The sequence below is a fragment of the Schistocerca cancellata genome, unplaced genomic scaffold, assembly GCF_023864275.1.
Source record: "Schistocerca cancellata isolate TAMUIC-IGC-003103 unplaced genomic scaffold, iqSchCanc2.1 HiC_scaffold_756, whole genome shotgun sequence".
Taxonomy (NCBI): Eukaryota; Metazoa; Arthropoda; class Insecta; order Orthoptera; family Acrididae; genus Schistocerca; species Schistocerca cancellata.
In genome coordinates, this window is record NW_026046767.1 from 598719 (window position 1) to 617086 (window position 18368).

Consider the following 18368-nt stretch of genomic DNA (forward strand, 5'->3'; position numbering starts at 1 on the left):
TGATGTGCATGTAAGCGTAGCATATGAAACAAGAATAGCACGAACCATTCGTAGTCAGGTGCAAAAGTCGCAGTATGGCACCAGGTGGCGAACATATGTTTCTGTGGCCACCACTAGTTTCCAGCAAAGTGAATACCACTGACTGAGGGCCCTGTGTTGTAGCCCCAGTGGCGCAATTGGTTAGCGCACGGTACTTATAAGGCAGTAGCCGTGAGCAATGCCGGGGTTGTGAGTTCGAGCCTCTCCTGGGGCATATTTTTATTTCGTGGCACAGTCTCTGACAGCAACAGGAGGCTACGTTTGAGATGTATCAGCTATTTGAGGAATATAATCGTGCATTCGATACGGTAGCTGCGTCTTCCTCGGTAGTATAGTGGTTAGTATCCCCTCCTGTCACCCGGGAGACCGGGGTTCGATTCCCCGCCGGGGAGAGACATCCGATTTTTAATTGCTGCACTATCACTCGCCGTCTTAGTGTAGGACGTTTGCAGGTACTAGCAACATGTGTCTCCCACACAGGCAGCTGCCTACAGCGCATCCTCGGTAGTTTAGTGGTTAGTATCCCCGCCTGTCACCCGGGAGACCGGGGTTCGATTCCCCGCCGGGGAGAGACATCCGATTTTTAATTGCTGCACTATCACTCGCCGAACTTAGTGTAGGACGTTTGCAGGTACTAGCAACATGTGTCTCCCACACATCTGTCTACAGTGCATCCTCGGTAGTATAGTGGTTAGTATCCCCGCCTGTCACGCGGGAGACCGGGGTTCGATTCCCCGCCGGGGAGATGCGATTTTTATCTCACAAACCTGTTCGAGAGTTGCGCGTATGGGGATCGGAAGAGCATAAAGTTTGCGATCAAGGAGTGTAGTTGGTGCAAAATCTAAAAAAAAATGCTACATCTTAGGAAGTGGTTCTTGCATTCTTCACACATCAGGGTTTGCTACTGAGGCTGAATCAAAGCACCCCAGCCGACGCTCTGGGCGTAGTAATCGAGCTGGACACAGACTGCAAAAGAAATATTTTTAGCAGAGCGTGGTTTCGATCCACGGACCTCTGGGGTATGGGCCCAGCACGCTTCCACTGCGCCACTCTGCTGTGTGGGAGAGTGCTGGCTCTTCGTCACATCACGTCTCACACCTGGGCAGTGTTGTCTGCGTCGCTTTCACACGCCTACATGTGATTGCGTAACATCTCGTTTTTGCTCGACTGACGCTACGCTGACGCTTGCAGGCAGCGATATTTACCACGATCGCCCCGACATGCAGCTGCGAGAAGCACAGGAGTAACAAAGCACTCCACGATGCGGCGACATACGAAATCCACTGCCCAGCTACTCGTCGGAAACTAACAAAATGCCGACCCTGCCAAGATTCGAACCTGGAATCTTCTGATCCGTAGTCAGACGCGTTATCCGTTGCGCCACAGGGCCACCGGCAGCATTTTGTCTACGAGACAAGTGCAATTCGCTAAGAAATGTGTTCTCCACGGCTCAGCAAGCCCCCAAGGAAGGTACCTCTCGTCCAGCTGCGTGGCCGCAGTGCGCCTGCAGAACTTAGAGCTTGCCACGCATCTGCTCTCGCTGTTCGACAGGTAGCAGAAGGCAAGGCGCGCTTTTTCGCATGTTTTCTCGACGACGAGAGCCGGTTGATGTGCATGTAAGCGTAGCATATGAAACAAGAATAGCACGAACCATTCGTAGTCAGGTGCAAAAGTCGCAGTATGGCACCAGGTGGCGAACATATGTTTCTGTGGCCACCACTAGTTTCCAGCAAAGTGAATACCACTGACTGAGGGCCCTGTGTTGTAGCCCCAGTGGCGCAATTGGTTAGCGCACGGTACTTATAAGGCAGTAGCCGTGAGCAATGCCGGGGTTGTGAGTTCGAGCCTCTCCTGGGGCATATTTTTATTTCGTGGCACAGTCTCTGACAGCAACAGGAGGCTACGTTTGAGATGTATCAGCTATTTGAGGAATATAATCGTGCATTCGATACGGTAGCTGCGTCTTCCTCGGTAGTATAGTGGTTAGTATCCCCTCCTGTCACCCGGGAGACCGGGGTTCGATTCCCCGCCGGGGAGAGACATCCGATTTTTAATTGCTGCACTATCACTCGCCGTCTTAGTGTAGGACGTTTGCAGGTACTAGCAACATGTGTCTCCCACACAGGCAGCTGCCTACAGCGCATCCTCGGTAGAATAGTGGTTAGTATCCCCGCCTGTCACGCGGGAGACCGGGGTTCGATTCCCCGCCGGGGAGAGACATCCGATTTTTAATTGCTGCACTATCACTCTCCGAACTTAGTGTAGGACGTTTGCAGGTACTAGCAACATGTGTCTCCCACACAGGCAGCTGTCTACAGTGCATCCTCGGTAATATAGTGGTTAGTATCCCCGCCTGTCACGCGGGAGACCGGGGTTCGATTCCCCGCCGGGGAGATGCGATTTTTATCTCACAAACCTGTTCGAGAGTTGCGCGTATGGGGATCGGAAGAGCATAAAGTTTGCGATCAAGGAGTGTAGTTGGTGCAAAATCTAAAAAAAAAATGCTACATCTTAGGAAGTGGTTCTTGCATTCTTCACACATCAGGGTTTGCTACTGAGGCTGAATCAAAGCACCCCAGCCGACGCTCTGGGCGTAGTAATCGAGCTGGACACAGTCTGCAAAAGAAATATTTTTAGCAGAGCGTGGTTTCGATCCACGGACCTCTGGGTTATGGGCCCAGCACGCTTCCACTGCGCCACTCTGCTGTGTGGGAGAGTACTGGCTCTTCGTCACATCACGTCTCACACCTGGGCAGTGTTGTCTGCGTCGCTTTCACACGCCTACATGTGATTGCGTAACATCTCGTTTTTGCTCGACTGACGCTACGCTGACGCTTGCAGGCAGCGATATTTACCACGATCGCCCCGACATGCAGCTGCGAGAAGCACAGGAGTAACAAAGCACTCCACGATGCGGCGACATACGAAATCCACTGCCCAGCTACTCGTCGGAAACTAACAAAATGCCGACCCTGCCAAGATTCGAACCTGGAATCTTCTGATCCGTAGTCAGACGCGTTATCCGTTGCGCCACAGGGCCACCGGCAGCATTTTGTCTACGAGACAAGTGCAATTCGCTAAGAAATGTGTTCTCCACGGCTCAGCAAGCCCCCAAGGAAGGTACCTCTCGTCCAGCTGCGTGGCCGCAGTGCGCCTGCAGAACTTAGAGCTTGCCACGCATCTGCTCTCGCTGTTCGACAGGTAGCAGAAGGCAAGGCGCGCTTTTTCGCATGTTTTCTCGACGACGAGAGCCGGTTGATGTGCATGTAAGCGTAGCATATGAAACAAGAATAGCACGAACCATTCGTAGTCAGGTGCAAAAGTCGCAGTATGGCACCAGGTGGCGAACATATGTTTCTGTGGCCACCACTAGTTTCCAGCAAAGTGAATACCACTGACTGAGGGCCCTGTGTTGTAGCCCCAGTGGCGCAATTGGTTAGCGCACGGTACTTATAAGGCAGTAGCCGTGAGCAATGCCGGGGTTGTGAGTTCGAGCCTCTCCTGGGGCATATTTTTATTTCGTGGCACAGTCTCTGACAGCAACAGGAGGCTACGTTTGAGATGTATCAGCTATTTGAGGAATATAATCGTGCATTCGATACGGTAGCTGCGTCTTCCTCGGTAGTATAGTGGTTAGTATCCCCTCCTGTCACCCGGGAGACCGGGGTTCGATTCCCCGCCGGGGAGAGACATCCGATTTTTAATTGCTGCACTATCACTCGCCGTCTTAGTGTAGGACGTTTGCAGGTACTAGCAACATGTGTCTCCCACACAGGCAGCTGCCTACAGCGCATCCTCGGTAGAATAGTGGTTAGTATCCCCGCCTGTCACGCGGGAGACCGGGGTTCGATTCCCCGCCGGGGAGAGACATCCGATTTTTAATTGCTGCACTATCACTCTCCGAACTTAGTGTAGGACGTTTGCAGGTACTAGCAACATGTGTCTCCCACACAGGCAGCTGTCTACAGTGCATCCTCGGTAGTATAGTGGTTAGTATCCCCGCCTGTCACGCGGGAGACCGGGGTTCGATTCCCCGCCGGGGAGATGCGATTTTTATCTCACAAACCTGTTCGAGAGTTGCGCGTATGGGGATCGGAAGAGCATAAAGTTTGCGATCAAGGAGTGTAGTTGGTGCAAAATCTAAAAAAAAAATGCTACATCTTAGGAAGTGGTTCTTGCATTCTTCACACATCAGGGTTTGCTACTGAGGCTGAATCAAAGCACCCCAGCCGACGCTCTGGGCGTAGTAATCGAGCTGGACACAGTCTGCAAAAGAAATATTTTTAGCAGAGCGTGGTTCCGATCCACGGACCTCTGGGTTATGGGCCCAGCACGCTTCCACTGCGCCACTCTGCTGTGTGGGAGAGTACTGGCTCTTCGTCACATCACGTCTCACACCTGGGCAGTGTTGTCTGCGTCGCTTTCACACGCCTACATGTGATTGCGTAACATCTCGTTTTTGCTCGACTGACGCTACGCTGACGCTTGCAGGCAGCGATATTTACCACGATCGCCCCGACATGCAGCTGCGAGAAGCACAGGAGTAACAAAGCACTCCACGATGCGGCGACATACGAAATCCACTGCCCAGCTACTCGTCGGAAACTAACAAAATGCCGACCCTGCCAAGATTCGAACCTGGAATCTTCTGATCCGTAGTCAGACGCGTTATCCGTTGCGCCACAGGGCCACCGGCAGCATTTTGTCTACGAGACAAGTGCAATTCGCTAAGAAATGTGTTCTCCACGGCTCAGCAAGCCCCCAAGGTAGGTACCTCTCGTCCAGCTGCGTGGCCGCAGTGCGCCTGCAGAACTTAGAGCTTGCCACGCATCTGCTCTCGCTGTTCGACAGGTAGCAGAAGGCAAGGCGCGCTTTTTCGCATGTTTTCTCGACGACGAGAGCCGGTTGATGTGCATGTAAGCGTAGCATATGAAACAAGAATAGCACGAACCATTCGTAGTCAGGTGCAAAAGTCGCAGTATGGCACCAGGTGGCGAACATATGTTTCTGTGGCCACCACTAGTTTCCAGCAAAGTGAATACCACTGACTGAGGGCCCTGTGTTGTAGCCCCAGTGGCGCAATTGGTTAGCGCACGGTACTTATAAGGCAGTAGCCGTGAGCAATGCCGGGGTTGTGAGTTCGAGCCTCTCCTGGGGCATATTTTTATTTCGTGGCACAGTCTCTGACAGCAACAGGAGGCTACGTTTGAGATGTATCAGCTATTTGAGGAATATAATCGTGCATTCGATACGGTAGCTGCGTCTTCCTCGGTAGTATAGTGGTTAGTATCCCCTCCTGTCACCCGGGAGACCGGGGTTCGATTCCCCGCCGGGGAGAGACATCCGATTTTTAATTGCTGCACTATCACTCGCCGTCTTAGTGTAGGACGTTTGCAGGTACTAGCAACATGTGTCTCCCACACAGGCAGCTGCCTACAGCGCATCCTCGGTAGAATAGTGGTTAGTATCCCCGCCTGTCACGCGGGAGACCGGGGTTCGATTCCCCGCCGGGGAGATGCGATTTTTATCTCACAAACCTGTTCGAGAGTTGCGCGTATGGGGATCGGAAGAGCATAAAGTTTGCGATCAAGGAGTGTAGTTGGTGCAAAATCTAAAAAAAATGCTACATCTTAGGAAGTGGTTCTTGCATTCTTCACACATCAGGGTTTGCTACTGAGGCTGAATCAAAGCACCCCAGCCGACGTTCTGGGCGTAGTAATCGAGCTGGACACAGTCTGCAAAAGAAATATTTTTAGCAGAGCGTGGTTTCGATCCACGGACCTCTGGGTTATGGGCCCAGCACGCTTCCACTGCGCCACTCTGCTGTGTGGGAGAGTACTGGCTCTTCGTCACATCACGTCTCACACCTGGGCAGTGTTGTCTGCGTCGCTTTCACACGCCTACATGTGATTGCGTAACATCTCGTTTTTGCTCGACTGACGCTACGCTGACGCTTGCAGGCAGCGATATTTACCACGATCGCCCCGACATGCAGCTGCGAGAAGCACAGGAGTAACAAAGAACTCCACGATGCGGCGACATACGAAATCCACTGCCCAGCTACTCGTCGGAAACTAACAAAATGCCGACCCTGCCAAGATTCGAACCTGGAATCTTCTGATCCGTAGTCAGACGCGTTATCCGTTGCGCCACAGGGCCACCGGCAGCATTTTGTCTACGAGACAAGTGCAATTCGCTAAGAAATGTGTTCTCCACGGCTCAGCAAGCTCCCAAGGAAGGTACCTCTCGTCCAGCTGCGTGGCCGCAGTGCGCCTGCAGAACTTAGAGCTTGCCACGCATCTGCTCTCGCTGTTCGACAGGTAGCAGAAGGCAAGGCGCGCTTTTTCGCATGTTTTCTCGACGACGAGAGCCGGTTGATGTGCATGTAAGCGTAGCATATGAAGCAAGAATAGCACGAACCATTCGTAGTCAGGTGCAAAAGTCGCAGTATGGCACCAGGTGGCGAACATATGTTTCTGTGGCCACCACTAGTTTCCAGCAAAGTGAATACCACTGACTGAGGGCCCTGTGTTGTAGCCCCAGTGGCGCAATTGGTTAGCGCACGGTACTTATAAGGCAGTAGCCGTGCGCAATGCCGGGGTTGTGAGTTCGAGCCTCTCCTGGGGCATATTTTTATTTCGTGGCACAGTCTCTGACAGCAACAGGAGGCTACGTTTGAGATGTATCAGCTATTTGAGGAATATAATCGTGCATTCGATACGGTAGCTGCGTCTTCCTCGGTAGTCACCCGGGAGACCGGGGTTCGATTCCCCGCCGGGGAGAGACATCCGATTTTTAATTGCTGCACTATCACTCGCCGTCTTAGTGTAGGACGTTTGCAGGTACTAGCAACATGTGTCTCCCACACAGGCAGCTGCCTACAGCGCATCCTCGGTAGTATAGTGGTTAGTATCCCAGCCTGTCACCCGGGAGACCGGGGTTCGATTCCCCGCCGGGGAGAGACATCCGATTTTTAATTGCTGCACTATCACTCGCCGAACTTAGTGTAGGACGTTTGCAGGTACTAGCAACATGTGTCTCCCACACAGGCAGCTGTCTACAGTGCATCCTCGGTAGTATAGTGGTTAGTATCCCCGCCTGTCACGCGGGAGACCGGGGTTCGATTCCCCGCCGTGGAGATGCGATTTTTATCTCACAAACCTGTTCGAGAGTTGCGCGTATGGGGATCGGAAGAGCATAAAGTTTGCGATCAAGGAGTGTAGTTGGTGCAAAATCTAAAAAAAAAGCCACATCTTAGGAAGTGGTCCTTGCATTCTTCACACATCAGGGTTTGCTACTGAGGCTGAATCAAAGCACCCCAGCCGACGCTCTGGGCGTAGTAATCGAGCTGGACACAGTCTGCAAAAGAAATATTTTTAGCAGAGCGTGGTTTCGATCCACGGACCTCTGGGTTATGGGCCCAGCACGCTTCCACTGCGCCACTCTGCTGTGTGGGAGAGTACTGGCTCTTCGTCACATCACGTCTCACACCTGGGCAGTGTTGTCTGCGTCGCTTTCACACGCCTACATGTGATTGCGTAACATCTCCTACAGCTCTCAGCTTGACTTGTCTCGACTTTGCTCGACTGACGCTACGCTGACGCTTGCAGGCAGCGATATTTACCACGATCGCCCCGACATGCAGCTGCGAGAAGCACAGGAGTAACAAAGCACTCCACGATGCGGCGACATACGAAATCCACTGCCCAGCTACTCGTCGGAAACTAACAAAATGCCGACCCTGCCAAGATTCGAACCTGGAATCTTCTGATCCGTAGTCAGACGCGTTATCCGTTGCGCCACAGGGCCACCGGCAGCGTTTTGTCTACGAGACAAGTGCAATTCGCTAAGAAATGTGTTCTCCACGGCTCAGCAAGCTCCCAAGGAAGGTACCTCTCGTCCAGCTGCGTGGCCGCAGTGCGCCTGCAGAACTTAGAGCTTGCCACGCATCTGCTCTCGCTGTTCGACAGGTAGCAGAAGGCAAGGCGCGCTTTTTCGCATGTTTTCTCGACGACGAGAGCCGGTTGATGTGCATGTAAGCGTAGCATATGAAGCAAGAATAGCACGAACCATTCGTAGTCAGGTGCAAAAGTCGCAGTATGGCACCAGGTGGCGAACATATGTTTCTGTGGCCACCACTAGTTTCCAGCAAAGTGAATACCACTGACTGAGGGCCCTGTGTTGTAGCCCCAGTGGCGCAATTGGTTAGCGCACGGTACTTATAAGGCAGTAGCCGTGCGCAATGCCGGGGTTGTGAGTTCGAGCCTCTCCTGGGGCATATTTTTATTTCGTGGCACAGTCTCTGACAGCAACAGGAGGCTACGTTTGAGATGTATCAGCTATTTGAGGAATATAATCGTGCATTCGATACGGTAGCTGCGTCTTCCTCGGTAGTCACCCGGGAGACCGGGGTTCGATTCCCCGCCGGGGAGAGACATCCGATTTTTAATTGCTGCACTATCACTCGCCGTCTTAGTGTAGGACGTTTGCAGGTACTAGCAACATGTGTCTCCCACACAGGCAGCTGCCTACAGCGCATCCTCGGTAGTATAGTGGTTAGTATCCCAGCCTGTCACCCGGGAGACCGGGGTTCGATTCCCCGCCGGGGAGAGACATCCGATTTTTAATTGCTGCACTATCACTCGCCGAACTTAGTGTAGGACGTTTGCAGGTACTAGCAACATGTGTCTCCCACACAGGCAGCTGTCTACAGTGCATCCTCGGTAGTATAGTGGTTAGTATCCCCGCCTGTCACGCGGGAGACCGGGGTTCGATTCCCCGCCGTGGAGATGCGATTTTTATCTCACAAACCTGTTCGAGAGTTGCGCGTATGGGGATCGGAAGAGCATAAAGTTTGCGATCAAGGAGTGTAGTTGGTGCAAAATCTAAAAAAAAATGCCACATCTTAGGAAGTGGTCCATGCATTCTTCACACATCAGGGTTTGCTACTGAGGCTGAATCAAAGCACCCCAGCCGACGCTCTGGGCGTAGTAATCGAGCTGGACACAGTCTGCAAAAGAAATATTTTTAGCAGAGCGTGGTTTCGATCCACGGACCTCTGGGTTATGGGCCCAGCACGCTTCCACTGCGCCACTCTGCTGTGTGGGAGAGTACTGGCTCTTCGTCACATCACGTCTCACACCTGGGCAGTGTTGTCTGCGTCGCTTTCACACGCCTACATGTGATTGCGTAACATCTCCTACAGCTCTCAGCTTGACTTGTCTCGACTTTGCTCGACTGACGCTACGCTGACGCTTGCAGGCAGCGATATTTACCACGATCGCCCCGACATGCAGCTGCGAGAAGCACAGGAGTAACAAAGCACTCCACGATGCGGCGACATACGAAATCCACTGCCCAGCTACTCGTCGGAAACTAACAAAATGCCGACCCTGCCAAGATTCGAACCTGGAATCTTCTGATCCGTAGTCAGACGCGTTATCCGTTGCGCCACAGGGCCACCGGCAGCGTTTTGTCTACGAGACAAGTGCAATTCGCTAAGAAATGTGTTCTCCACGGCTCAGCAAGCTCCCAAGGAAGGTACCTCTCGTCCAGCTGCGTGGCCGCAGTGCGCCTGCAGAACTTAGAGCTTGCCACGCATCTGCTCTCGCTGTTCGACAGGTAGCAGAAGGCAAGGCGCGCTTTTTCGCATGTTTTCTCGACGACGAGAGCCGGTTGATGTGCATGTAAGCGTAGCATATGAAGCAAGAATAGCACGAACCATTCGTAGTCAGGTGCAAAAGTCGCAGTATGGCACCAGGTGGCGAACATATGTTTCTGTGGCCACCACTAGTTTCCAGCAAAGTGAATACCACTGACTGAGGGCCCTGTGTTGTAGCCCCAGTGGCGCAATTGGTTAGCGCACGGTACTTATAAGGCAGTAGCCGTGCGCAATGCCGGGGTTGTGAGTTCGAGCCTCTCCTGGGGCATATTTTTATTTCGTGGCACAGTCTCTGACAGCAACAGGAGGCTACGTTTGAGATGTATCAGCTATTTGAGGAATATAATCGTGCATTCGATACGGTAGCTGCGTCTTCCTCGGTAGTCACCCGGGAGACCGGGGTTCGATTCCCCGCCGGGGAGAGACATCCGATTTTTAATTGCTGCACTATCACTCGCCGTCTTAGTGTAGGACGTTTGCAGGTACTAGCAACATGTGTCTCCCACACAGGCAGCTGCCTACAGCGCATCCTCGGTAGTATAGTGGTTAGTATCCCAGCCTGTCACCCGGGAGACCGGGGTTCGATTCCCCGCCGGGGAGAGACATCCGATTTTTAATTGCTGCACTATCACTCGCCGAACTTAGTGTAGGACGTTTGCAGGTACTAGCAACATGTGTCTCCCACACAGGCAGCTGTCTACAGTGCATCCTCGGTAGTATAGTGGTTAGTATCCCCGCCTGTCACGCGGGAGACCGGGGTTCGATTCCCCGCCGTGGAGATGCGATTTTTATCTCACAAACCTGTTCGAGAGTTGCGCGTATGGGGATCGGAAGAGCATAAAGTTTGCGATCAAGGAGTGTAGTTGGTGCAAAATCTAAAAAAAAATGCCACATCTTAGGAAGTGGTCCTTGCATTCTTCACACATCAGGGTTTGCTACTGAGGCTGAATCAAAGCACCCCAGCCGACGCTCTGGGCGTAGTAATCGAGCTGGACACAGTCTGCAAAAGAAATATTTTTAGCAGAGCGTGGTTTCGATCCACGGACCTCTGGGTTATGGGCCCAGCACGCTTCCACTGCGCCACTCTGCTGTGTGGGAGAGTACTGGCTCTTCGTCACATCACGTCTCACACCTGGGCAGTGTTGTCTGCGTCGCTTTCACACGCCTACATGTGATTGCGTAACATCTCCTACAGCTCTCAGCTTGACTTGTCTCGACTTTGCTCGACTGACGCTACGCTGACGCTTGCAGGCAGCGATATTTACCACGATCGCCCCGACATGCAGCTGCGAGAAGCACAGGAGTAACAAAGCACTCCACGATGCGGCGACATACGAAATCCACTGCCCAGCTACTCGTCGGAAACTAACAAAATGCCGACCCTGCCAAGATTCGAACCTGGAATCTTCTGATCCGTAGTCAGACGCGTTATCCGTTGCGCCACAGGGCCACCGGCAGCGTTTTGTCTACGAGACAAGTGCAATTCGCTAAGAAATGTGTTCTCCACGGCTCAGCAAGCTCCCAAGGAAGGTACCTCTCGTCCAGCTGCGTGGCCGCAGTGCGCCTGCAGAACTTAGAGCTTGCCACGCATCTGCTCTCGCTGTTCGACAGGTAGCAGAAGGCAAGGCGCGCTTTTTCGCATGTTTTCTCGACGACGAGAGCCGGTTGATGTGCATGTAAGCGTAGCATATGAAGCAAGAATAGCACGAACCATTCGTAGTCAGGTGCAAAAGTCGCAGTATGGCACCAGGTGGCGAACATATGTTTCTGTGGCCACCACTAGTTTCCAGCAAAGTGAATACCACTGACTGAGGGCCCTGTGTTGTAGCCCCAGTGGCGCAATTGGTTAGCGCACGGTACTTATAAGGCAGTAGCCGTGCGCAATGCCGGGGTTGTGAGTTCGAGCCTCTCCTGGGGCATATTTTTATTTCGTGGCACAGTCTCTGACAGCAACAGGAGGCTACGTTTGAGATGTATCAGCTATTTGAGGAATATAATCGTGCATTCGATACGGTAGCTGCGTCTTCCTCGGTAGTCACCCGGGAGACCGGGGTTCGATTCCCCGCCGGGGAGAGACATCCGATTTTTAATTGCTGCACTATCACTCGCCGTCTTAGTGTAGGACGTTTGCAGGTACTAGCAACATGTGTCTCCCACACAGGCAGCTGCCTACAGCGCATCCTCGGTAGTATAGTGGTTAGTATCCCAGCCTGTCACCCGGGAGACCGGGGTTCGATTCCCCGCCGGGGAGAGACATCCGATTTTTAATTGCTGCACTATCACTCGCCGAACTTAGTGTAGGACGTTTGCAGGTACTAGCAACATGTGTCTCCCACACAGGCAGCTGTCTACAGTGCATCCTCGGTAGTATAGTGGTTAGTATCCCCGCCTGTCACGCGGGAGACCGGGGTTCGATTCCCCGCCGTGGAGATGCGATTTTTATCTCACAAACCTGTTCGAGAGTTGCGCGTATGGGGATCGGAAGAGCATAAAGTTTGCGATCAAGGAGTGTAGTTGGTGCAAAATCTAAAAAAAAATGCCACATCTTAGGAAGTGGTCCATGCATTCTTCACACATCAGGGTTTGCTACTGAGGCTGAATCAAAGCACCCCAGCCGACGCTCTGGGCGTAGTAATCGAGCTGGACACAGTCTGCAAAAGAAATATTTTTAGCAGAGCGTGGTTTCGATCCACGGACCTCTGGGTTATGGGCCCAGCACGCTTCCACTGCGCCACTCTGCTGTGTGGGAGAGTACTGGCTCTTCGTCACATCACGTCTCACACCTGGGCAGTGTTGTCTGCGTCGCTTTCACACGCCTACATGTGATTGCGTAACATCTCCTACAGCTCTCAGCTTGACTTGTCTCGACTTTGCTCGACTGACGCTACGCTGACGCTTGCAGGCAGCGATATTTACCACGATCGCCCCGACATGCAGCTGCGAGAAGCACAGGAGTAACAAAGCACTCCACGATGCGGCGACATACGAAATCCACTGCCCAGCTACTCGTCGGAAACTAACAAAATGCCGACCCTGCCAAGATTCGAACCTGGAATCTTCTGATCCGTAGTCAGACGCGTTATCCGTTGCGCCACAGGGCCACCGGCAGCGTTTTGTCTACGAGACAAGTGCAATTCGCTAAGAAATGTGTTCTCCACGGCTCAGCAAGCTCCCAAGGAAGGTACCTCTCGTCCAGCTGCGTGGCCGCAGTGCGCCTGCAGAACTTAGAGCTTGCCACGCATCTGCTCTCGCTGTTCGACAGGTAGCAGAAGGCAAGGCGCGCTTTTTCGCATGTTTTCTCGACGACGAGAGCCGGTTGATGTGCATGTAAGCGTAGCATATGAAGCAAGAATAGCACGAACCATTCGTAGTCAGGTGCAAAAGTCGCAGTATGGCACCAGGTGGCGAACATATGTTTCTGTGGCCACCACTAGTTTCCAGCAAAGTGAATACCACTGACTGAGGGCCCTGTGTTGTAGCCCCAGTGGCGCAATTGGTTAGCGCACGGTACTTATAAGGCAGTAGCCGTGCGCAATGCCGGGGTTGTGAGTTCGAGCCTCTCCTGGGGCATATTTTTATTTCGTGGCACAGTCTCTGACAGCAACAGGAGGCTACGTTTGAGATGTATCAGCTATTTGAGGAATATAATCGTGCATTCGATACGGTAGCTGCGTCTTCCTCGGTAGTCACCCGGGAGACCGGGGTTCGATTCCCCGCCGGGGAGAGACATCCGATTTTTAATTGCTGCACTATCACTCGCCGTCTTAGTGTAGGACGTTTGCAGGTACTAGCAACATGTGTCTCCCACACAGGCAGCTGCCTACAGCGCATCCTCGGTAGTATAGTGGTTAGTATCCCAGCCTGTCACCCGGGAGACCGGGGTTCGATTCCCCGCCGGGGAGAGACATCCGATTTTTAATTGCTGCACTATCACTCGCCGAACTTAGTGTAGGACGTTTGCAGGTACTAGCAACATGTGTCTCCCACACAGGCAGCTGTCTACAGTGCATCCTCGGTAGTATAGTGGTTAGTATCCCCGCCTGTCACGCGGGAGACCGGGGTTCGATTCCCCGCCGTGGAGATGCGATTTTTATCTCACAAACCTGTTCGAGAGTTGCGCGTATGGGGATCGGAAGAGCATAAAGTTTGCGATCAAGGAGTGTAGTTGGTGCAAAATCTAAAAAAAAATGCCACATCTTAGGAAGTGGTCCTTGCATTCTTCACACATCAGGGTTTGCTACTGAGGCTGAATCAAAGCACCCCAGCCGACGCTCTGGGCGTAGTAATCGAGCTGGACACAGTCTGCAAAAGAAATATTTTTAGCAGAGCGTGGTTTCGATCCACGGACCTCTGGGTTATGGGCCCAGCACGCTTCCACTGCGCCACTCTGCTGTGTGGGAGAGTACTGGCTCTTCGTCACATCACGTCTCACACCTGGGCAGTGTTGTCTGCGTCGCTTTCACACGCCTACATGTGATTGCGTAACATCTCCTACAGCTCTCAGCTTGACTTGTCTCGACTTTGCTCGACTGACGCTACGCTGACGCTTGCAGGCAGCGATATTTACCACGATCGCCCCGACATGCAGCTGCGAGAAGCACAGGAGTAACAAAGCACTCCACGATGCGGCGACATACGAAATCCACTGCCCAGCTACTCGTCGGAAACTAACAAAATGCCGACCCTGCCAAGATTCGAACCTGGAATCTTCTGATCCGTAGTCAGACGCGTTATCCGTTGCGCCACAGGGCCACCGGCAGCGTTTTGTCTACGAGACAAGTGCAATTCGCTAAGAAATGTGTTCTCCACGGCTCAGCAAGCTCCCAAGGAAGGTACCTCTCGTCCAGCTGCGTGGCCGCAGTGCGCCTGCAGAACTTAGAGCTTGCCACGCATCTGCTCTCGCTGTTCGACAGGTAGCAGAAGGCAAGGCGCGCTTTTTCGCATGTTTTCTCGACGACGAGAGCCGGTTGATGTGCATGTAAGCGTAGCATATGAAGCAAGAATAGCACGAACCATTCGTAGTCAGGTGCAAAAGTCGCAGTATGGCACCAGGTGGCGAACATATGTTTCTGTGGCCACCACTAGTTTCCAGCAAAGTGAATACCACTGACTGAGGGCCCTGTGTTGTAGCCCCAGTGGCGCAATTGGTTAGCGCACGGTACTTATAAGGCAGTAGCCGTGCGCAATGCCGGGGTTGTGAGTTCGAGCCTCTCCTGGGGCATATTTTTATTTCGTGGCACAGTCTCTGACAGCAACAGGAGGCTACGTTTGAGATGTATCAGCTATTTGAGGAATATAATCGTGCATTCGATACGGTAGCTGCGTCTTCCTCGGTAGTATAGTGGTTAGTATCCCCTCCTGTCACCCGGGAGACCGGGGTTCGATTCCCCGCCGGGGAGAGACATCCGATTTTTAATTGCTGCACTATCACTCGCCGTCTTAGTGTAGGACGTTTGCAGGTACTAGCAACATGTGTCTCCCACACAGGCAGCTGCCTACAGCGCATCCTCGGTAGTATAGTGGTTAGTATCCCCGCCTGTCACCCGGGAGACCGGGGTTCGATTCCCCGCCGGGGAGAGACATCCGATTTTTAATTGCTGCACTATCACTCGCCGAACTTAGTGTAGGACGTTTGCAGGTACTAGCAACATGTGTCTCCCACACAGGCAGCTGTCTACAGTGCATCCTCGGTAGTATAGTGGTTAGTATCCCCGCCTGTCACGCGGGAGACCGGGGTTCGATTCCCCGCCGGGGAGATGCGATTTTTATCTCACAAACCTGTTCGAGAGTTGCGCGTATGGGGATCGGAAGAGCATAAAGTTTGCGATCAAGGAGTGTAGTTGGTGCAAAATCTAAAAAAAAATGCCACATCTTAGGAAGTGGTCCTTGCATTCTTCACACATCAGGGTTTGCTACTGAGGCTGAATCAAAGCACCCCAGCCGACGCTCTGGGCGTAGTAATCGAGCTGGACACAGTCTGCAAAAGAAATATTTTTAGCAGAGCGTGGTTTCGATCCACGGACCGCTGGGTTATGGGCCCAGCACGCTTCCACTGCGCCACTCTGCTGTGTGGGAGAGTACTGGCTCTTCGTCACATCACGTCTCACACCTGGGCAGTGTTGTCTGCGTCGCTTTCACACGCCTACATGTGATTGCGTAACATCTCCTACAGCTCTCAGCTTGACTTGTCTCGACTTTGCTCGACTGACGCTACGCTGACGCTTGCAGGCAGCGATATTTACCACGATCGCCCCGACATGCAGCTGCGAGAAGCACAGGAGTAACAAAGCACTCCACGATGCGGCGACATACGAAATCCACTGCCCAGCTACTCGTCGGAAACTAACAAAATGCCGACCCTGCCAAGATTCGAACCTGGAATCTTCTGATCCGTAGTCAGACGCGTTATCCGTTGCGCCACAGGGCCACCGGCAGCGTTTTGTCTACGAGACAAGTGCAATTCGCTAAGAAATGTGTTCTCCACGGCTCAGCAAGCTCCCAAGGAAGGTACCTCTCGTCCAGCTGCGTGGCCGCAGTGCGCCTGCAGAACTTAGAGCTTGCCACGCATCTGCTCTCGCTGTTCGACAGGTAGCAGAAGGCAAGGCGCGCTTTTTCGCATGTTTTCTCGACGACGAGAGCCGGTTGATGTGCATGTAAGCGTAGCATATGAAGCAAGAATAGCACGAACCATTCGTAGTCAGGTGCAAAAGTCGCAGTATGGCACCAGGTGGCGAACATATGTTTCTGTGGCCACCACTAGTTTCCAGCAAAGTGAATACCACTGACTGAGGGCCCTGTGTTGTAGCCCCAGTGGCGCAATTGGTTAGCGCACGGTACTTATAAGGCAGTAGCCGTGCGCAATGCCGGGGTTGTGAGTTCGAGCCTCTCCTGGGGCATATTTTTATTTCGTGGCACAGTCTCTGACAGCAACAGGAGGCTACGTTTGAGATGTATCAGCTATTTGAGGAATATAATCGTGCATTCGATACGGTAGCTGCGTCTTCCTCGGTAGTCACCCGGGAGACCGGGGTTCGATTCCCCGCCGGGGAGAGACATCCGATTTTTAATTGCTGCACTATCACTCGCCGTCTTAGTGTAGGACGTTTGCAGGTACTAGCAACATGTGTCTCCCACACAGGCAGCTGCCTACAGCGCATCCTCGGTAGTATAGTGGTTAGTATCCCAGCCTGTCACCCGGGAGACCGGGGTTCGATTCCCCGCCGGGGAGAGACATCCGATTTTTAATTGCTGCACTATCACTCGCCGAACTTAGTGTAGGACGTTTGCAGGTACTAGCAACATGTGTCTCCCACACAGGCAGCTGTCTACAGTGCATCCTCGGTAGTATAGTGGTTAGTATCCCCGCCTGTCACGCGGGAGACCGGGGTTCGATTCCCCGCCGTGGAGATGCGATTTTTATCTCACAAACCTGTTCGAGAGTTGCGCGTATGGGGATCGGAAGAGCATAAAGTTTGCGATCAAGGAGTGTAGTTGGTGCAAAATCTAAAAAAAAATGCCACATCTTAGGAAGTGGTCCTTGCATTCTTCACACATCAGGGTTTGCTACTGAGGCTGAATCAAAGCACCCCAGCCGACGCTCTGGGCGTAGTAATCGAGCTGGACACAGTCTGCAAAAGAAATATTTTTAGCAGAGCGTGGTTTCGATCCACGGACCTCTGGGTTATGGGCCCAGCACGCTTCCACTGCGCCACTCTGCTGTGTGGGAGAGTACTGGCTCTTCGTCACATCACGTCTCACACCTGGGCAGTGTTGTCTGCGTCGCTTTCACACGCCTACATGTGATTGCGTAACATCTCCTACAGCTCTCAGCTTGACTTGTCTCGACTTTGCTCGACTGACGCTACGCTGACGCTTGCAGGCAGCGATATTTACCACGATCGCCCCGACATGCAGCTGCGAGAAGCACAGGAGTAACAAAGCACTCCACGATGCGGCGACATACGAAATCCACTGCCCAGCTACTCGTCGGAAACTAACAAAATGCCGACCCTGCCAAGATTCGAACCTGGAATCTTCTGATCCGTAGTCAGACGCGTTATCCGTTGCGCCACAGGGCCACCGGCAGCGTTTTGTCTACGAGACAAGTGCAATTCGCTAAGAAATGTGTTCTCCACGGCTCAGCAAGCTCCCAAGGAAGGTACCTCTCGTCCAGCTGCGTGGCCGCAGTGCGCCTGCAGAACTTAGAGCTTGCCACGCATCTGCTCTCGCTGTTCGACAGGTAGCAGAAGGCAAGGCGCGCTTTTTCGCATGTTTTCTCGACGACGAGAGCCGGTTGATGTGCATGTAAGCGTAGCATATGAAGCAAGAATAGCACGAACCATTCGTAGTCAGGTGCAAAAGTCGCAGTATGGCACCAGGTGGCGAACATATGTTTCTGTGGCCACCACTAGTTTCCAGCAAAGTGAATACCACTGACTGAGGGCCCTGTGTTGTAGCCCCAGTGGCGCAATTGGTTAGCGCACGGTACTTATAAGGCAGTAGCCGTGCGCAATGCCGGGGTTGTGAGTTCGAGCCTCTCCTGGGGCATATTTTTATTTCGTGGCACAGTCTCTGACAGCAACAGGAGGCTACGTTTGAGATGTATCAGCTATTTGAGGAATATAATCGTGCATTCGATACGGTAGCTGCGTCTTCCTCGGTAGTCACC

The 18368-nt window shown here is 52.8% G+C and overlaps 45 non-coding genes across 45 annotated transcripts; 26 read left to right on the top strand and 19 right to left on the bottom strand.

The window, feature by feature from the left end:
• The first annotated feature begins 161 nt into the window (after positions 1-161).
• On the top strand, positions 162-253 carry Trnai-uau (transfer RNA isoleucine (anticodon UAU)). The gene is given in 2 exon segments: positions 162-199; positions 218-253. It is a non-coding gene; the product is annotated as a tRNA-Ile (tRNA).
• A 459-nt stretch (positions 254-712) lies between these two features.
• Positions 713-784, top strand: Trnad-guc (transfer RNA aspartic acid (anticodon GUC)). The gene has a single exon. It is a non-coding gene; the product is annotated as a tRNA-Asp (tRNA).
• Positions 785-1356: 572 nt separating this feature from the next.
• On the bottom strand, positions 1357-1429 carry Trnar-acg (transfer RNA arginine (anticodon ACG)). The gene has a single exon. It is a non-coding gene; the product is annotated as a tRNA-Arg (tRNA).
• A 377-nt stretch (positions 1430-1806) lies between these two features.
• Positions 1807-1898, top strand: Trnai-uau (transfer RNA isoleucine (anticodon UAU)). The gene is given in 2 exon segments: positions 1807-1844; positions 1863-1898. It is a non-coding gene; the product is annotated as a tRNA-Ile (tRNA).
• Positions 1899-2182: 284 nt separating this feature from the next.
• Trnad-guc (transfer RNA aspartic acid (anticodon GUC)) lies at positions 2183-2254 on the top strand. The gene has a single exon. It is a non-coding gene; the product is annotated as a tRNA-Asp (tRNA).
• A 107-nt stretch (positions 2255-2361) lies between these two features.
• Trnad-guc (transfer RNA aspartic acid (anticodon GUC)) lies at positions 2362-2433 on the top strand. Its single transcript has one exon. It is a non-coding gene; the product is annotated as a tRNA-Asp (tRNA).
• Positions 2434-2673: 240 nt separating this feature from the next.
• Positions 2674-2745, bottom strand: Trnam-cau (transfer RNA methionine (anticodon CAU)). The gene has a single exon. It is a non-coding gene; the product is annotated as a tRNA-Met (tRNA).
• Positions 2746-3006: 261 nt separating this feature from the next.
• Positions 3007-3079, bottom strand: Trnar-acg (transfer RNA arginine (anticodon ACG)). Its single transcript has one exon. It is a non-coding gene; the product is annotated as a tRNA-Arg (tRNA).
• Positions 3080-3456: 377 nt separating this feature from the next.
• Positions 3457-3548, top strand: Trnai-uau (transfer RNA isoleucine (anticodon UAU)). Its single transcript is given in 2 exon segments — positions 3457-3494; positions 3513-3548. It is a non-coding gene; the product is annotated as a tRNA-Ile (tRNA).
• Positions 3549-3832: 284 nt separating this feature from the next.
• Positions 3833-3904, top strand: Trnad-guc (transfer RNA aspartic acid (anticodon GUC)). The gene has a single exon. It is a non-coding gene; the product is annotated as a tRNA-Asp (tRNA).
• A 107-nt stretch (positions 3905-4011) lies between these two features.
• On the top strand, positions 4012-4083 carry Trnad-guc (transfer RNA aspartic acid (anticodon GUC)). The gene has a single exon. It is a non-coding gene; the product is annotated as a tRNA-Asp (tRNA).
• A 573-nt stretch (positions 4084-4656) lies between these two features.
• Positions 4657-4729, bottom strand: Trnar-acg (transfer RNA arginine (anticodon ACG)). Its single transcript has one exon. It is a non-coding gene; the product is annotated as a tRNA-Arg (tRNA).
• Positions 4730-5106: 377 nt separating this feature from the next.
• Trnai-uau (transfer RNA isoleucine (anticodon UAU)) lies at positions 5107-5198 on the top strand. The gene is given in 2 exon segments: positions 5107-5144; positions 5163-5198. It is a non-coding gene; the product is annotated as a tRNA-Ile (tRNA).
• A 284-nt stretch (positions 5199-5482) lies between these two features.
• On the top strand, positions 5483-5554 carry Trnad-guc (transfer RNA aspartic acid (anticodon GUC)). Its single transcript has one exon. It is a non-coding gene; the product is annotated as a tRNA-Asp (tRNA).
• A 238-nt stretch (positions 5555-5792) lies between these two features.
• Trnam-cau (transfer RNA methionine (anticodon CAU)) lies at positions 5793-5864 on the bottom strand. The gene has a single exon. It is a non-coding gene; the product is annotated as a tRNA-Met (tRNA).
• Positions 5865-6125: 261 nt separating this feature from the next.
• Positions 6126-6198, bottom strand: Trnar-acg (transfer RNA arginine (anticodon ACG)). The gene has a single exon. It is a non-coding gene; the product is annotated as a tRNA-Arg (tRNA).
• Positions 6199-6575: 377 nt separating this feature from the next.
• Trnai-uau (transfer RNA isoleucine (anticodon UAU)) lies at positions 6576-6667 on the top strand. The gene is given in 2 exon segments: positions 6576-6613; positions 6632-6667. It is a non-coding gene; the product is annotated as a tRNA-Ile (tRNA).
• Positions 6668-7106: 439 nt separating this feature from the next.
• Positions 7107-7178, top strand: Trnad-guc (transfer RNA aspartic acid (anticodon GUC)). The gene has a single exon. It is a non-coding gene; the product is annotated as a tRNA-Asp (tRNA).
• A 238-nt stretch (positions 7179-7416) lies between these two features.
• On the bottom strand, positions 7417-7488 carry Trnam-cau (transfer RNA methionine (anticodon CAU)). Its single transcript has one exon. It is a non-coding gene; the product is annotated as a tRNA-Met (tRNA).
• A 287-nt stretch (positions 7489-7775) lies between these two features.
• On the bottom strand, positions 7776-7848 carry Trnar-acg (transfer RNA arginine (anticodon ACG)). Its single transcript has one exon. It is a non-coding gene; the product is annotated as a tRNA-Arg (tRNA).
• Positions 7849-8225: 377 nt separating this feature from the next.
• Trnai-uau (transfer RNA isoleucine (anticodon UAU)) lies at positions 8226-8317 on the top strand. The gene is given in 2 exon segments: positions 8226-8263; positions 8282-8317. It is a non-coding gene; the product is annotated as a tRNA-Ile (tRNA).
• A 439-nt stretch (positions 8318-8756) lies between these two features.
• Trnad-guc (transfer RNA aspartic acid (anticodon GUC)) lies at positions 8757-8828 on the top strand. The gene has a single exon. It is a non-coding gene; the product is annotated as a tRNA-Asp (tRNA).
• Positions 8829-9067: 239 nt separating this feature from the next.
• On the bottom strand, positions 9068-9139 carry Trnam-cau (transfer RNA methionine (anticodon CAU)). The gene has a single exon. It is a non-coding gene; the product is annotated as a tRNA-Met (tRNA).
• A 287-nt stretch (positions 9140-9426) lies between these two features.
• Positions 9427-9499, bottom strand: Trnar-acg (transfer RNA arginine (anticodon ACG)). Its single transcript has one exon. It is a non-coding gene; the product is annotated as a tRNA-Arg (tRNA).
• A 377-nt stretch (positions 9500-9876) lies between these two features.
• Trnai-uau (transfer RNA isoleucine (anticodon UAU)) lies at positions 9877-9968 on the top strand. Its single transcript is given in 2 exon segments — positions 9877-9914; positions 9933-9968. It is a non-coding gene; the product is annotated as a tRNA-Ile (tRNA).
• Positions 9969-10407: 439 nt separating this feature from the next.
• Trnad-guc (transfer RNA aspartic acid (anticodon GUC)) lies at positions 10408-10479 on the top strand. Its single transcript has one exon. It is a non-coding gene; the product is annotated as a tRNA-Asp (tRNA).
• Positions 10480-10718: 239 nt separating this feature from the next.
• On the bottom strand, positions 10719-10790 carry Trnam-cau (transfer RNA methionine (anticodon CAU)). The gene has a single exon. It is a non-coding gene; the product is annotated as a tRNA-Met (tRNA).
• A 287-nt stretch (positions 10791-11077) lies between these two features.
• Positions 11078-11150, bottom strand: Trnar-acg (transfer RNA arginine (anticodon ACG)). Its single transcript has one exon. It is a non-coding gene; the product is annotated as a tRNA-Arg (tRNA).
• Positions 11151-11527: 377 nt separating this feature from the next.
• Positions 11528-11619, top strand: Trnai-uau (transfer RNA isoleucine (anticodon UAU)). Its single transcript is given in 2 exon segments — positions 11528-11565; positions 11584-11619. It is a non-coding gene; the product is annotated as a tRNA-Ile (tRNA).
• A 439-nt stretch (positions 11620-12058) lies between these two features.
• Positions 12059-12130, top strand: Trnad-guc (transfer RNA aspartic acid (anticodon GUC)). The gene has a single exon. It is a non-coding gene; the product is annotated as a tRNA-Asp (tRNA).
• A 239-nt stretch (positions 12131-12369) lies between these two features.
• Positions 12370-12441, bottom strand: Trnam-cau (transfer RNA methionine (anticodon CAU)). Its single transcript has one exon. It is a non-coding gene; the product is annotated as a tRNA-Met (tRNA).
• A 287-nt stretch (positions 12442-12728) lies between these two features.
• Positions 12729-12801, bottom strand: Trnar-acg (transfer RNA arginine (anticodon ACG)). The gene has a single exon. It is a non-coding gene; the product is annotated as a tRNA-Arg (tRNA).
• Positions 12802-13178: 377 nt separating this feature from the next.
• Trnai-uau (transfer RNA isoleucine (anticodon UAU)) lies at positions 13179-13270 on the top strand. The gene is given in 2 exon segments: positions 13179-13216; positions 13235-13270. It is a non-coding gene; the product is annotated as a tRNA-Ile (tRNA).
• A 439-nt stretch (positions 13271-13709) lies between these two features.
• On the top strand, positions 13710-13781 carry Trnad-guc (transfer RNA aspartic acid (anticodon GUC)). The gene has a single exon. It is a non-coding gene; the product is annotated as a tRNA-Asp (tRNA).
• Positions 13782-14020: 239 nt separating this feature from the next.
• Trnam-cau (transfer RNA methionine (anticodon CAU)) lies at positions 14021-14092 on the bottom strand. Its single transcript has one exon. It is a non-coding gene; the product is annotated as a tRNA-Met (tRNA).
• A 287-nt stretch (positions 14093-14379) lies between these two features.
• Trnar-acg (transfer RNA arginine (anticodon ACG)) lies at positions 14380-14452 on the bottom strand. Its single transcript has one exon. It is a non-coding gene; the product is annotated as a tRNA-Arg (tRNA).
• Positions 14453-14829: 377 nt separating this feature from the next.
• On the top strand, positions 14830-14921 carry Trnai-uau (transfer RNA isoleucine (anticodon UAU)). The gene is given in 2 exon segments: positions 14830-14867; positions 14886-14921. It is a non-coding gene; the product is annotated as a tRNA-Ile (tRNA).
• Positions 14922-15205: 284 nt separating this feature from the next.
• On the top strand, positions 15206-15277 carry Trnad-guc (transfer RNA aspartic acid (anticodon GUC)). Its single transcript has one exon. It is a non-coding gene; the product is annotated as a tRNA-Asp (tRNA).
• Positions 15278-15384: 107 nt separating this feature from the next.
• Trnad-guc (transfer RNA aspartic acid (anticodon GUC)) lies at positions 15385-15456 on the top strand. Its single transcript has one exon. It is a non-coding gene; the product is annotated as a tRNA-Asp (tRNA).
• Positions 15457-16054: 598 nt separating this feature from the next.
• On the bottom strand, positions 16055-16127 carry Trnar-acg (transfer RNA arginine (anticodon ACG)). Its single transcript has one exon. It is a non-coding gene; the product is annotated as a tRNA-Arg (tRNA).
• Positions 16128-16504: 377 nt separating this feature from the next.
• Trnai-uau (transfer RNA isoleucine (anticodon UAU)) lies at positions 16505-16596 on the top strand. Its single transcript is given in 2 exon segments — positions 16505-16542; positions 16561-16596. It is a non-coding gene; the product is annotated as a tRNA-Ile (tRNA).
• A 439-nt stretch (positions 16597-17035) lies between these two features.
• On the top strand, positions 17036-17107 carry Trnad-guc (transfer RNA aspartic acid (anticodon GUC)). Its single transcript has one exon. It is a non-coding gene; the product is annotated as a tRNA-Asp (tRNA).
• Positions 17108-17346: 239 nt separating this feature from the next.
• Positions 17347-17418, bottom strand: Trnam-cau (transfer RNA methionine (anticodon CAU)). The gene has a single exon. It is a non-coding gene; the product is annotated as a tRNA-Met (tRNA).
• Positions 17419-17705: 287 nt separating this feature from the next.
• Positions 17706-17778, bottom strand: Trnar-acg (transfer RNA arginine (anticodon ACG)). Its single transcript has one exon. It is a non-coding gene; the product is annotated as a tRNA-Arg (tRNA).
• Positions 17779-18155: 377 nt separating this feature from the next.
• On the top strand, positions 18156-18247 carry Trnai-uau (transfer RNA isoleucine (anticodon UAU)). The gene is given in 2 exon segments: positions 18156-18193; positions 18212-18247. It is a non-coding gene; the product is annotated as a tRNA-Ile (tRNA).
• The last annotated feature ends 121 nt before the right edge of the window (positions 18248-18368 follow it).